This window comes from Leptinotarsa decemlineata, unplaced genomic scaffold (assembly GCF_025532065.1).
Source record: "Leptinotarsa decemlineata unplaced genomic scaffold, Ldec_3_MD MMD2_tig00026336_RagTag_RagTag, whole genome shotgun sequence".
Lineage (NCBI taxonomy): Eukaryota > Metazoa > Arthropoda > Insecta > Coleoptera > Chrysomelidae > Leptinotarsa > Leptinotarsa decemlineata.
In genome coordinates this window covers 2,045,112-2,058,010 of record NW_027412692.1, presented here as the reverse complement: position 1 = coordinate 2,058,010, position 12,899 = coordinate 2,045,112, and the positions used below count along the sequence as shown (strand labels likewise).

The following is a 12,899-nucleotide window of genomic DNA, read 5'->3' as shown; positions in this document are numbered from 1 at the left end:
TTATTAAATGTTCCGCCATGTGTCACAAGACCCCCCCGCCCAGTCGCCATCTTGAAAGTTTCATCTGTCAATTTCACTTCAAAATAAAGTATTCATGCATTAATTTCATTGTCCCAAATTTAAATTTTTTGAGTTGACCCATTCATAAAATAAAAGAGGAGGGACATTAAAGAAATGCACTGTATAATTGAAGGTTCATAAATGCCTAAATTTCAATGTAATTTTTCCATAAAGCAATTATCTGCAAGAAGAAAATGTGCACTTATTTGTCTTTCACAATCTTTGCAATTGCAACAAATCATAAAAAATTGTATAACGCTCTCTGTATTTATATGCGTGTTCATCTCACACACAACGCATTCGTAACAGAAAACGATGCATTGTCTAACTGGTTACATGAACAGCCATCGAGAGAGTTCTTAAGTGAACCTATTACTATATCCGATATAGCAATACATCGACAGTTCGACAAATAAAACCCGCATATTAGCAATCAACGAATCCATTAATGAGACTCTTTTGAAATGTTCCATCTCGAATATTTCTACGAGATTCCATCGTATCGTAAACATTCCACGAACGACCTGCTACATCAATTCCGCGGTGGATCGATGATCAAAGTGGAATTCCTGAGTTCATAATGCATTTTAGAAAACATCTTTAGGAAATTGCAACCAGTTGTACAGTAGGACAAAGGTTAAAAGCTACGTTTAATTAGCGTTGACGGTGAGATTATGCTAATTGGATTTATTCGTTAGCGGAGAGTCAAGTTCACTGGGTAATGAGCAAATTTTTGCGAAAGATTACAGAAGCTAGGTCAAGACAAATATATGTAAAATTTTATATGAATTCATAAAACAAGACTAATACAATTCAATACAATACTTTATTTTTCCTGAGACTTATTTTACAAGAACCGATATCGTCACATACACAATAAAGGTTGAAGTTGAAAAATATAAAGTGATAAAATATGGAACATAAAAAATTGAAATTTGAATTGAAAATTGAATCAATAGTAGATGTAGGAGATGATTATATAAAACAATTAAAAAAACATAGTATAAACATTAGAATAGTAAACAAGCAAAAAAGCAGCCAGATCACTTTGAAAATATTCATTAAGTGAATGAAAGACATTTTTGTAGAGAATACTTTTAACGCTATTTTTGAAATTCATGGGATTTAAAATTTTCTTAATGAATGTTGGAAGTTTATTGAATATTTTCATAAACATAATATGAGGTCTGTTGAAAACAGATGTTTATTTGTATACATGAACTATCAGATTATTATTTTGCCTAAGAGTATAACCAGCAGCTATGCGGATAGTATCCCTTTGCTGAAACTCATGTTAAGGATTCTTAAGTGACACAATTTAAAATATACATGAATATCACAGTTGAAATTTGTAATTCAGTGAATAACTGCTTACAAGAATCAACATATTAGATTGAAAGGAGGTATATTCTTCAGGAGATAATAGTTTTTGGGAAAGAGCTTCTGTTTTTCACATATGCTATATGTGAAACGTTTTTTTCCTTATACGAGGAATTGGGCAAATTTCGGATATGCGGTTGGTTACCTCATTCACAGGCAGATGGGGCGATGACAAACGTGTTGTTTGTTGTCTGCTTCAGCCTAGTTCAAGGAATGATACTCTGAAGGAACTCGATTTTCAATTATTGGAAATCATCGACTTTATGTTGATGATAGACACCACCTTGCACTGACAAGTGGCCAAACAGCCCGAAACCGGTCTGCAAGTGTGTTCCAATAATTGAAAATCTCTTGCGGCAGTTGTATCGCCAACAGCATATGCAGGAATAACTTCAGTGAAGAATCCTGCTCTGACACCTGTCGGATATAATCCAACGCCCTTCGTAGTATAAGCCAGGGGAGTAGTTGTTTTCTGATAGATGTCAGTCTATCAATCTACAGTGTAAGGAGTTGAGACTGGCCTGAACGAATTGTTCTTTGGATGATTAATATGCTTTTGTCTTTCCACCTCCCCATGTTCATACAAAAATTATGGAAAACTGCCAAAGAAAAGAAGAAAAAGCAATTCAGGTCAAATCAACCTCTTCACAAAGATTTGTGGATCATGCATGAAAGTAACTTTCAGACTCATAAAAACTTTTGAAACAACTTTATAATTTATAGTTTTTATTTATAATTACCGATTATTAAAAAAGTTGTAGCGAAATAACAAGAATTTGGAAATCTACACTCCTTAAATCAATTGAAGGTTGATGGTAACAATAGTGTTTGCATAGAAAGCATTCAAAAATTGCTTTCATTGCATTGCTATAACTTGCATTAAGTATTGTTCCTATTCCTCATTATAAGTTAAACTCCGATTATACAGCGTGACTCACGGTCGATGGTAGGTTAGACGTTTTTGGAAAACGCAAAGCATGATTCTTCTGAAAATTTCACATCTCACATTTCCTTACCTGTTCTATCGATCTAAAATATTTTCAGCATTGCGGCGACTCCATATCATACAGGGCGTGCTAAAATTACTATTATTTCCATTGTGCATAAAAGTAGTCGAAAGTTCATTTTTTCAAATGAAACCCCCTGTATATTACTCGGTAAATTGAAAGATGGTGAAAAATGCTTCAAGACGATATATCATGTATCACCTAAATCGTCAAGTTTTCTCAATAAAGTCGCTTCTTCTAGAAACATCATTTTTTTTTTAGAATTTGGATTTAGGTAGCAGTGGAATTATCGAGCTTATAGCAGTTCGGTTACTTTTATTAGTAATTTACAAAGAGTTATCGACTGTGTTTCGAATCATCTTCCAAAATGAATGCAAATATCGATTATTCAAACGAAGTTCTTATGAAATTATTTATTATACACATAAACAAAGTGATCAAATCATTGTCAGAATGTGTAAAAAATTCTACAAATGTATCCTGAATCAACACCAATGAACGAGAGGAAGTTTGTAAGGTTACAAAATCATTTCCTTAACTATGGTTCAAAGATTCCAGGGAACAACTGTACCGCAAATCAGTCATTTCTAGGTAAAAAGTGAGATTTTGTGGGCTAAAACATGTGAAAGTATAGACAATAACAGAATAGGATGATTCAAAATAACAAAATTGTAAACAAAATATCACATTATCACAATAAATTTCAAAAATGTTGTCCATTACATTCTAAACACTTAAAAATGTTTTTTTGTACGCGACTTGTGGCTGCTTTTTCAATTTCCTGGGGATCCAGATCTTCAATACACCGCACTATTCGCCGTTGCAATTCTTCTTTGGTAGGCACTGGAGTACTGTATACCCTTTCTTTCAAAACACCCCATAAAAAAAAGTCAAATGGCGTCAGATCGAGTGATCTCAATGGCCAATCCCACGGCCCTAAACGCCTAAACCAACGATCGTCGAAGAGTTCGTCTCCTGGAAAATTCCTAGGTGGAATGAGTTGGCGCTCCATCCAGTTGAAACCACGAATTCCTATATTCCTCTAAAGGCAAATTTTCAAGAAAATCGGTTACAGTTGTCCTCAATATTTGGAGATATCTCTCTGCATTCAATGTGTCTCCATAAATGAAAAAGTTAATTTTAGTGTTCTTCAGAATACAGAAAACATTCAGGTCAAATTTTTCTTAAAAACCCATTTATTTTGTAACATGAGGATTATGATCAGCCCAAAAATGTTTAATTCTTTATTGAAAATACCATCAATCGTAAATTTTGATTCGTCGCTACAAATTATTTTTGACAAAAATTCCCGATCTTCCTGTGTATGAATCAAAAGGGATTCACAAAAATGCATTCTACGTTCGAAGTCTTCTGCTTTTAGAGCTTGAACTTTGGTAAATTTATACGGATGCATTCCGTGATTTTTCAAAATTTGTTGTACTGAAGCATGTGATACACCTAAATCTTTTTCTGTACTGCGAATGGAAGCTTTTGGATATGCATAAAAATATGCCAAAACTTTAACAGTATTGTCCTCATTTGAAGTAACAGGTTTCGGTAATGTTGAAGGCGCTTTTTACATGGAGCCGCATAGTTGAGGAAATTATTTTGTAAACTTACAAACTTCCTCTCGTTCATTGGTGTCAATTCAGGATACATTTGGTTGAATTTTCTACAAGTTCTGGCAATGATTTGATCACACTGTCCGTGTATAATAAATAATTTCATAAGAACTTCGTTTGAATAATCAATATTAGCATTCATTTTTGGCGATTTTTTGAAACACCGTCAATAACCATTTATCAATTACTTATAAAAGTCACCAAACTGTCATAAGCTTGATATTTCCACGGCTACCTAGAAATCAAATTCTTTAAAAATCATTTTTTGTTCAACTGTTATTGAAAATCTCTTTGATAGAAACACTTCAATCAGAACACCTACCAAAAAATCATTTGGAAAAGTTCACACATGCAGTTCGTGTTATTGGTAATATTAAATCCCTATGAAGTTACTGACGATGACCAAGTAGTATTCAGTCCAACTGTAGAAAGTCCTTCATGACTAACCAATAATCCTCCTTAAAATAACGCGAATTGGCGTATGTAGTTGTAACATATGCCTTGTAATCCAAAGATCGTGTGTTCAAATCCCATGGACCCTATAATTTTTTTATTATTATTAGCAGTAACGTTATACAAAAAATTTTGTATGATACATTTGTTAAAAGTGATTTTATTTTGCTCGTGAGTTTGCTCCACTTGCTGACGCTCGTTTTGTAATAATCCCCACTCACAAAATAAAATGCCACCTTCAACACTTGTAGGTAAAACGTGAATAACTATTTTTCCACAAAAACGTCTTTATTAAGAAAACTTGACGATTTAGGTATAGGGACATGTATATCATCTTGAAGCATTTTTCACCATCTTTCAATTTATCGAGTAATATACAAAGATTTTCATTTCAAAAAATTAACTTTCGACTACTTTTATGCACAATGAAAATAATAGTAATTTTAGCACGCCCTGTATAATATGGAGTCGATTTCTTGGTATTATTTGAATATTTCGAATGTGAGAGGTGAAATTTTCAGAAAAATCATGCTTTGCGTTTTCCAAAAACGTCTAACCTACCATCGACCGTGAGTCACGCTGTATATATGATCCCATCAATTAAAGTCTTCATTCAGCAGTATAATATACGACGGTATTTACTTACTCAATCGGCCGCCGTGTTGGTCGGTGGTTCAAGCTGCAGCCTGAACGAACAATTTTCACTTGCTATCACACTTCAAAAGTTAAGACCTCATTTCGACTTCTAAGGGTTGTCGTTCGTAGGGGTGCGACAGCTAATGAATGGAAAAACATATTTTGAACATATTTTATTTTTTAAGTATGTATTATAATCTTTATCAGATTTCCATTGATCTGTATATAATTCCAGACACTCAGTAAGAAGTTGAATTCACTCGAATATTAACACATTTCAAATTTGTAGTTTCGATAGCTTTTTGATTAATTGATTCGATGATTTCAATTTTAATTTCTGAGCTTCCATTATCGTCGAAAAGAGATGAACAATTAAGTTTTTCAGACAAATACCAGAGATGAGTGCTACATTTTTTATGCTGCTTCTAAAATTTTTCAATAGATCAATTTATATTCCAATGAACTCGTTGGTTGAGCTACCTATCGAACGCGTCCCCTGGTGGCGGATCAAAAATTTCCACCCCAATCTACCGCTCAGAATGAGGCTAGGCATAGCAGATCACCTCGTGATGTATTACAAAGGCGGCGCATTTGCGGCGCCGAGGCCAAAAGGAGAAAGAGAGCGTAAGAGGCAGGAGTGACAGCAACTATGAGTGCACCTTCCTCCTCCCCCACACCACCTCCAAGAGCAAAGGCACTTCCTGCAGCGGGCGCCAAGATCTCCGCCTTGAATAAAGGCAAAGAACCGGCTACCCCTGCAGAAAAGCGCCCTCACTTGAACACCTCCCCAAGGGAAACCCAGGAAAGTTGGAGAAGCCGTGCAACGACAGTAATGTCGCTGCACCTTCCAAAACCTTCGCGGAGGCCGCCGTGGGATACCCTCAAGGTTGCCAAAGGGAGTGTGTGTTCGGCGTGTCTTGGCCTACACCTGCTGATATAAAGGAGATGTCTCCCAGTGACTTGTCCACCTTCCTGGAAAGGACAGGATGGATGATGACCTAAGAGGACACCTCTTCGGGAGGATGTACAATGGGTCACAAGTGGACTAAGTTCTGTGGGTATACACCCACCCTCCCTACTATATACATACATACATATATATTCCAGTGAATTTAAAAAAAATCGCGGAGCTTGAATTGACAAAGGCGCACAATACCATGCTTATACATACAATAATGTTATAAAAATACAGATATGAGGGAGTCCTTGGCTTTCTACTCTGATAAAGAAAATTGTTCCTGGAACAGAACATTTTTCAAGCAATAAATGGCTTTTAAAAGCATGATGTGTCGGTCCAGGATCTTTGAAAGTAGTCTTTTCCGGGCACAGTTTCCCAAATACACTGACGCTAGTAGAAGAAGTTTGAAAATTGAAATATGTGCGAAACTTTGAATTTTAGTTCATTGATATGATGATTTCATAGTAACTATGGATTAAAATTCATCTATATAAAATGTCGTTTCAGAAATTACTCTGTAGAATTTATTGTAAATAATATTCAATGTAAAATGAAAAGTTTCAATTTGAAGAAAATTTGATATCACTGATTATTAACATTCACCTTTTCAACTATACAGCTCAAAAACTGTTGATCGGAAAGTGTTTGCTCAAAGATTTTTTGTAGCAAATTCAATCTCCTCCCAAAGCTTCACACTTATTTCCTTCTAAAAAAATTGTTTTTCATACCGAAAAATCGAATTGAAACCGAAGAAAAAAGAGTTCCGGTGTTATTCTTATGGGAAATCGAATTTTTGAATGAGCTAAGCCAACAATTGGCTTTAAAAAAAATTTACGGAAATATTATATTTCTATAATTTGTCAGATTTTCAGGTAGAACCGAGAAAAACTATCACCTGAAAATGAAACACCCTGGTGTATAGGTATTGTTATAAAACAGACTCAGAGAAATCAATAAAAGAAAAATATTTTCAACATCTCAGGAAAATTTTTGAAAGGAACAAAGTTTGATCACCCCGTACATGAACAGAATTGCAGTTCACTGAGCGAAAATTACATGACAAAACGAGGGATATGTCAGAAAATCAAAAATTGACTATAAAATTAATTATTTCAGAATGAATACAACTGACAAAATTTGCACAACACTATCAATCAAAAATATTATTGTATCTGTTGCAGAAAATTGAAAGAAACATAATAAAATCATCATAATTGATTAGAAATGATGAAATGTTTGAAAAGAAAAGTTGTAATCAGCTTCCTTAGTAACGAACATTGAATGATGCTTGGATGAAATGAAGGTATTTAGAAATAAGTGAGGGTGAACACACAAAAGAGAAATGTAACTAATTTTAGAAGTATCTATAAAAATTGTAAGTTAACTAGTTTCAGAAATATGAAACTTCGAAATTTGAACTTGTGACAATTAGTGATTCGTATCCAAGCAAATGAGATGTTATTCAACTTTTTTGTCAACAAGAGGATTCCTTCTCAAGCCAAAAGAGAGAAGCCACGTTAATTCCATGCTCCACAAATATTTGAAAATTAAGTCAAAAAAAAAATTGAAATCCAAGTATTCTACTAATAATACATTGAAATTGAATGAAATCTAATACTACCTACCTGCAAAAGCCAATCCATCAAGGAAGAAAAAGGACAAAGTATATTGAAGCAAATTTCAGATTTACAAAGGCCAGTCCCGGTTATTTTCATCAAATTGGTACATTACTTTACACAAAAAAGGGAGAAATCAGGTATTTATACCAACAATATCCAAAGTTCCAACTTGTCAACGAATATAATATATATGCATATTAAAAACGTGTCCAAATAAACAATAAATCTGAAATTATATTTATGAATATTTCTTGCATTTCCAAATAACGAAAAGGCGATTTGTGTCAGAACTGATTCTTGACGTTTCCACAAATGAAAGTGCGTTCTGTTTTCAATTCATAGTTCGGGATTATATATAGCATAGAACATATTTTTTGGGTAGATCGATGTTTTGCGAACTTTTATAATTTCTGATGTTCTTTTACACTTTTATTGAATTGTTTTGTATTCATTTTTCGATTGTGTCTCTTCCAAAATTCATCCACAGGTACGTAGATTGTGTTGCTTTCTGGTAAGTTATACATATTTATATTGGTGCTAGAATCCACCTGAGGTGTTGAGAAAAATTCCTATGCATTGAGATATAGGCATTTAAACTCAACAAAAGAGTTAACCAAAATTTATAAACATTGATAATAATTAATAAAAACAACAGAATTTTCTATGAAATTAAAAATTTATTACTCATCCTGTTAGCTACATCATTATAGTATATGTATATGCATCTGTATATTATACATAAACACATTCGCACATTCGCTTTTTTATTTTTATATTATTACTGAAATCAGTGGATCTGTTTTATGCATGGATATGAGTTACTAAATTCAGTTACATGAAAGGATTGTGGTCGAAAAAAAATTAGCTGGGGATAATAGGTATAGAAATGAAAATAACATGGTTGATTGTGACATAGAATGTATTTTTTGTAATAAATATTAAACAAAAGAAAAAACAAAATTAAGGAGAACAATAATATCTTCTACAAAAGCTGACGGTTGATTCATTATGCCTAGTAGTATACGAAATACGAGTACAAACAAGATATATTTGCATTGGTCTTGGAAATGTTATAAAATCAATAAATTACCTATTGTTAGGGTGTTGTATTTTGAGTGATTTGCAGCTTAAAACTCTCATATATGTAAAATCAAATTTAACTGTAAGTAATATACTTATGATGTACTGTTTGGAACCTTTAGTGTAGTAATGAATATTACTGGAGTTTTTTCCCAACACCAAATTGTTATTTTTACACCTCGACACGTGGTTCGATCACCAAGTGATCATCTTCAAGATCATCTCTTGATCATCTTCATTTGGTGATCGAAACACGTGTCGAGGTGTAAAAATAACGATTTGGTGTAAAATATTTATTGTAAAATAATAGATAAGGCAAAATTGTAAAATTAATTTAGGTTGGTATACCTGTATGGGTGGTACGCCTGGATGGTTTACCTGAATGGGATGCCTATAAAGCATAAATAGGGCTAGCTCGCATTAGTTTCTAGTTTTAATCTTCCTCTTTGAAGATGATCACTTGGTGATCGAAACACGTGTCGAGGTGTTAAAAATAACGATTTGGTGTTGGGAAAAAACTCCAGTAATATTCATTACTACACCAAAGGTTCCAAACAGTGCATCATAAGTACCACTCATAATATATAACTTTGTGTAGACTTTACATCGAAAAATTTTCTCCCTTGTGAGTTTTTTCAACAGTTTTCAAATTGCAACTGTGACTATATGATTTTGAGCAGATTTCACACTGAAAAGGGTTCTCTCCAGTATGAGATCTTTCATGAATTTTCAAAAAGTATTACTGTCACCTCACAAACCACAAGAGGAGACTAAATCATCTGTCGGTAACAAATAAGACAGATGGGTATCCGCGGCTAAGCTAAACAGTGGAGACGGGAGTGGGTTAAACAACTTAGCAAATTTCAAATAGATCTTAATGGGCGCCAGGTAAATTTAATCCTCCAGATACCCTAAGTAACTCGCAATATCAATAACTTACCAATTAATATTGGAAATAAAAGATAAAGGTCCCCAATATGATTTATTCAGTAATCCTAACTTACATGGATTAACCAACAACGCTTCTAAGACAACAATGCAATATTCACACTACTACGCGATGTTCAAATGTCCATACAAGAGCGCGGTGTATATACCACGAATTCAATCAGCCATAAATTACGGTAGTAACGACGCTAAAAAAAACTACAATACGTCGAGTAAAACTACCACGAAAATTGAGTAGGTGAAATCGTAAATACTAGTATCGGATGGTAAGACAAACTCGTTTGCGTCGCGTGAGCTCAGGCGTAGGCGCATCGGTGTCAATCAGCAATCGTGAAAGGAAGAATATACCTCAATTTCCGTTTCACAAATATCTATGTCAATCAGGTATCAATAACAAACTCTTAATCAATAAACGATAAACAAACACTATATCAACAGGTATCAATAAACATAAGGGCAACAATTATTCAAATATCTCAGTATATCACAAATATTCAATTAAATCAATTATAACTTGCGTGCTCCTTTTGGGCCACCCGGTATATGGTGTTAGGCTACCCCGTAGTTCGACGGAAGTGGATCACCCTGTAGTACTGCTGAGATGGATCACCCTGTAGTACGGCGGAGATGGATCACCCTGTAGCACCACCAAGATAGATCACCCTGTAGGGCACGACAAGCTGGACCAGTAATGGATCATCAAATAAGACCCAAGAAGAAAAAAAAAGGAAAACAGGAACCCTTAACGAAGACAAAAAAAAAAAGCAGGAAGAAAAACCCTACGGAAGAAAATTCTCAATCAGAATCAGATAAAAACAAGGTGAGATTCAACCCCCATTCAATAGGACTATTTGACTAATCAATACCCCTGGTATATTTTCATTTAGCAAAGTAGCAAGATAACAAGAGTATATTTTTGGGTGCCCTGTATAACCATATGACCCGTAAAAATCAAGAAAATTGAATGAGTGTTGAAACCTCTCTTCAATACTAATATTCATTTGAGATATAACGATGGAACCAGAAATTACTAAACTCATCAAAAACACATTTAATGGTAAAATTCTTACCCTGGCCAAGGGGTTTTCTGTACGTTTCTTCGTGTGCGGTGCTCTGCACGGAAGTCCTACTGGGACTTGATGAGTGACTGAGGGCCTTCTGTTTCTTATGAATCTAGAGACGAGAAACGAAGGTTGTAGAATTGAAGAAGTGACATCATAGCTAAGATCACATGAGAGATGCGACAGTGATTCAGACATACCTAATTTCGGAAATCCTTCCACCTGGCACGAGTTCGGTAACCACCACAAATCCTCAAAAGAGCTTAAGTTTCAGACTGCAAATATCCACACCAAAATGACCAATCAGTCTTCCACTATACAATCCTGACTTGTAGAAATAATCCCCGTGAAGGATGGCACAAATACAACCAAATATATCCTACAATCAGTCTGATGGTACCCTTTGAACTCCGAACCAAGCTCACCGAAGGCTAACTTCCAAATACTAAGCGACTGCCACATCTGACAGCTAACCAGTTGTTGCCACAGTGCATCCAATCTACACTACAAGCACCAAGGGGGCGCTGTGCACAACATCATACATCTATCAATTCCTCCACAGCCACTTGAGACAATATCAACAAGTCCATAACCCATCAAAACTCCTTCTCAAAGCAATGCAACCCTAAAACAACCCTTGACAACTTGAGTAACCGATAAATCCTCCACCCGTGAACAACTGTAGAACTAGTTCGGTGTAAGTCGACGGAACGATACTACGAAAGTTCGGCAGATGTCAACCAACAGCTGTCTCTTAACCTTGTTTACGAATATTTACAAAATATATTGTTCCAACCTATTTTCAACTATTTACCAATCCTTATTCATGCGATGGAATAGAAACATACAAGGTAAGTCGCCACATCCTTCCCTTTCAGTACAAATATTAGAGCATTCGTATTATTCAGATTATTTACCGAAAATATCAAACAGTATTCAGAAACCCAGAGGTAACTAATATTGTTTTTCAGGCGATATGGCTCTAATATGTCAGTAAACCTTCTGGAAGTGATGAATAACAATCTATGCAAGAAATATTCTCGGAAAGGTATAGGGAATAAGGCAGACAACGGCTGAAAAAAATGATAGGTGAAGAAAACTGAGAAACAAACAATAACAACTATTTCAACCTAGCGAGGAATTTCGGATCTCCAACGTCGATTGGCAATAGGAGAATGCGTAAGTACTGGTCAAGCAGTTAGTCAGGGAGCATACATTTATTCTTATACATTTCAGGTATGGTTTTCTATGGAACGGAAGATTCCCATTACTATGATGTTAAATGAATAAAATGAACTTGTAACTGAATTACATTGTTAATATCCTCTGAATAAAGATCTTAAAAGGTAAGGTAGTGTTTTTGAAAGGTCACATAAGAGCAGTTTGATCTAGTGCTAAATTGAAACGTAACAACTTCTTTGAAAATGTAGGTTGGGCACACTGACAAACCAGATGTGTCCCTAGCTGTGACGAAAAGTTCGTCATCAATAAATGACAATTCTGTCGATTCCATAGTAAATAAACGAACAATATCTACAATATTTACAAGTAAATTTAGACCGTTACATTACTAGTGAATGACTTTGAGCACATTTTACATTGAAATAGTTTTTCTCCTGTGTGAGTTTTTTTATGAGTTTTCAAATTGCTACTATGAGTGAATCAATTTAGCCAGATTCCACACTGAAACGGTTTTTCTCCAGTATGAAATTTTTTAAGAATTTTCATGAATTTGAGTTAATTGAAGTGAACACAATTAACATTGAAATGGTTTATTTCCTGTGTGAGTTTTTTTATGATTTTTCAAATGGCAACTCCGTCTGAATGACTTTGAGCACATTTCGCATGGAAATGGTTTCTTCCCTGTGTGAGCTTTTTCATGAAATTTCAAGTGACACCTCTGTCTGAATGACTTTGAGCACATTTCACATTAAAATGGTTTCTCCCCTGTATGAATTTTTTTATGAGTTTTCAAATTGTAACTCTGGCTGAATGACTTTGAGCACATTTCACATTGAAATGGTTTCTTTCCTGTGTGAGTTTTTTTATGAATTTTCAAATTGCTATTATGGATG

General features: G+C 34.6%; 1 protein-coding gene and 1 long non-coding RNA gene across 6 annotated transcripts in view; both read right to left on the bottom strand.

The window, feature by feature from the left end:
* Positions 1 to 12,899, bottom strand: part of DAAM (disheveled-associated activator of morphogenesis-like protein) — a 256,447-nt gene that overhangs the window by 69,440 nt on the left and 174,108 nt on the right. The window lies entirely within an intron of this gene.
* Positions 9,785 to 12,759, bottom strand: LOC141485763 (uncharacterized). Its single transcript, XR_012467432.1, has 2 exons — positions 11,025 to 12,759; positions 9,785 to 10,936 (listed from the first exon to the last, which is right to left on the bottom strand). It is a non-coding gene; the product is annotated as an uncharacterized lncRNA (long non-coding RNA).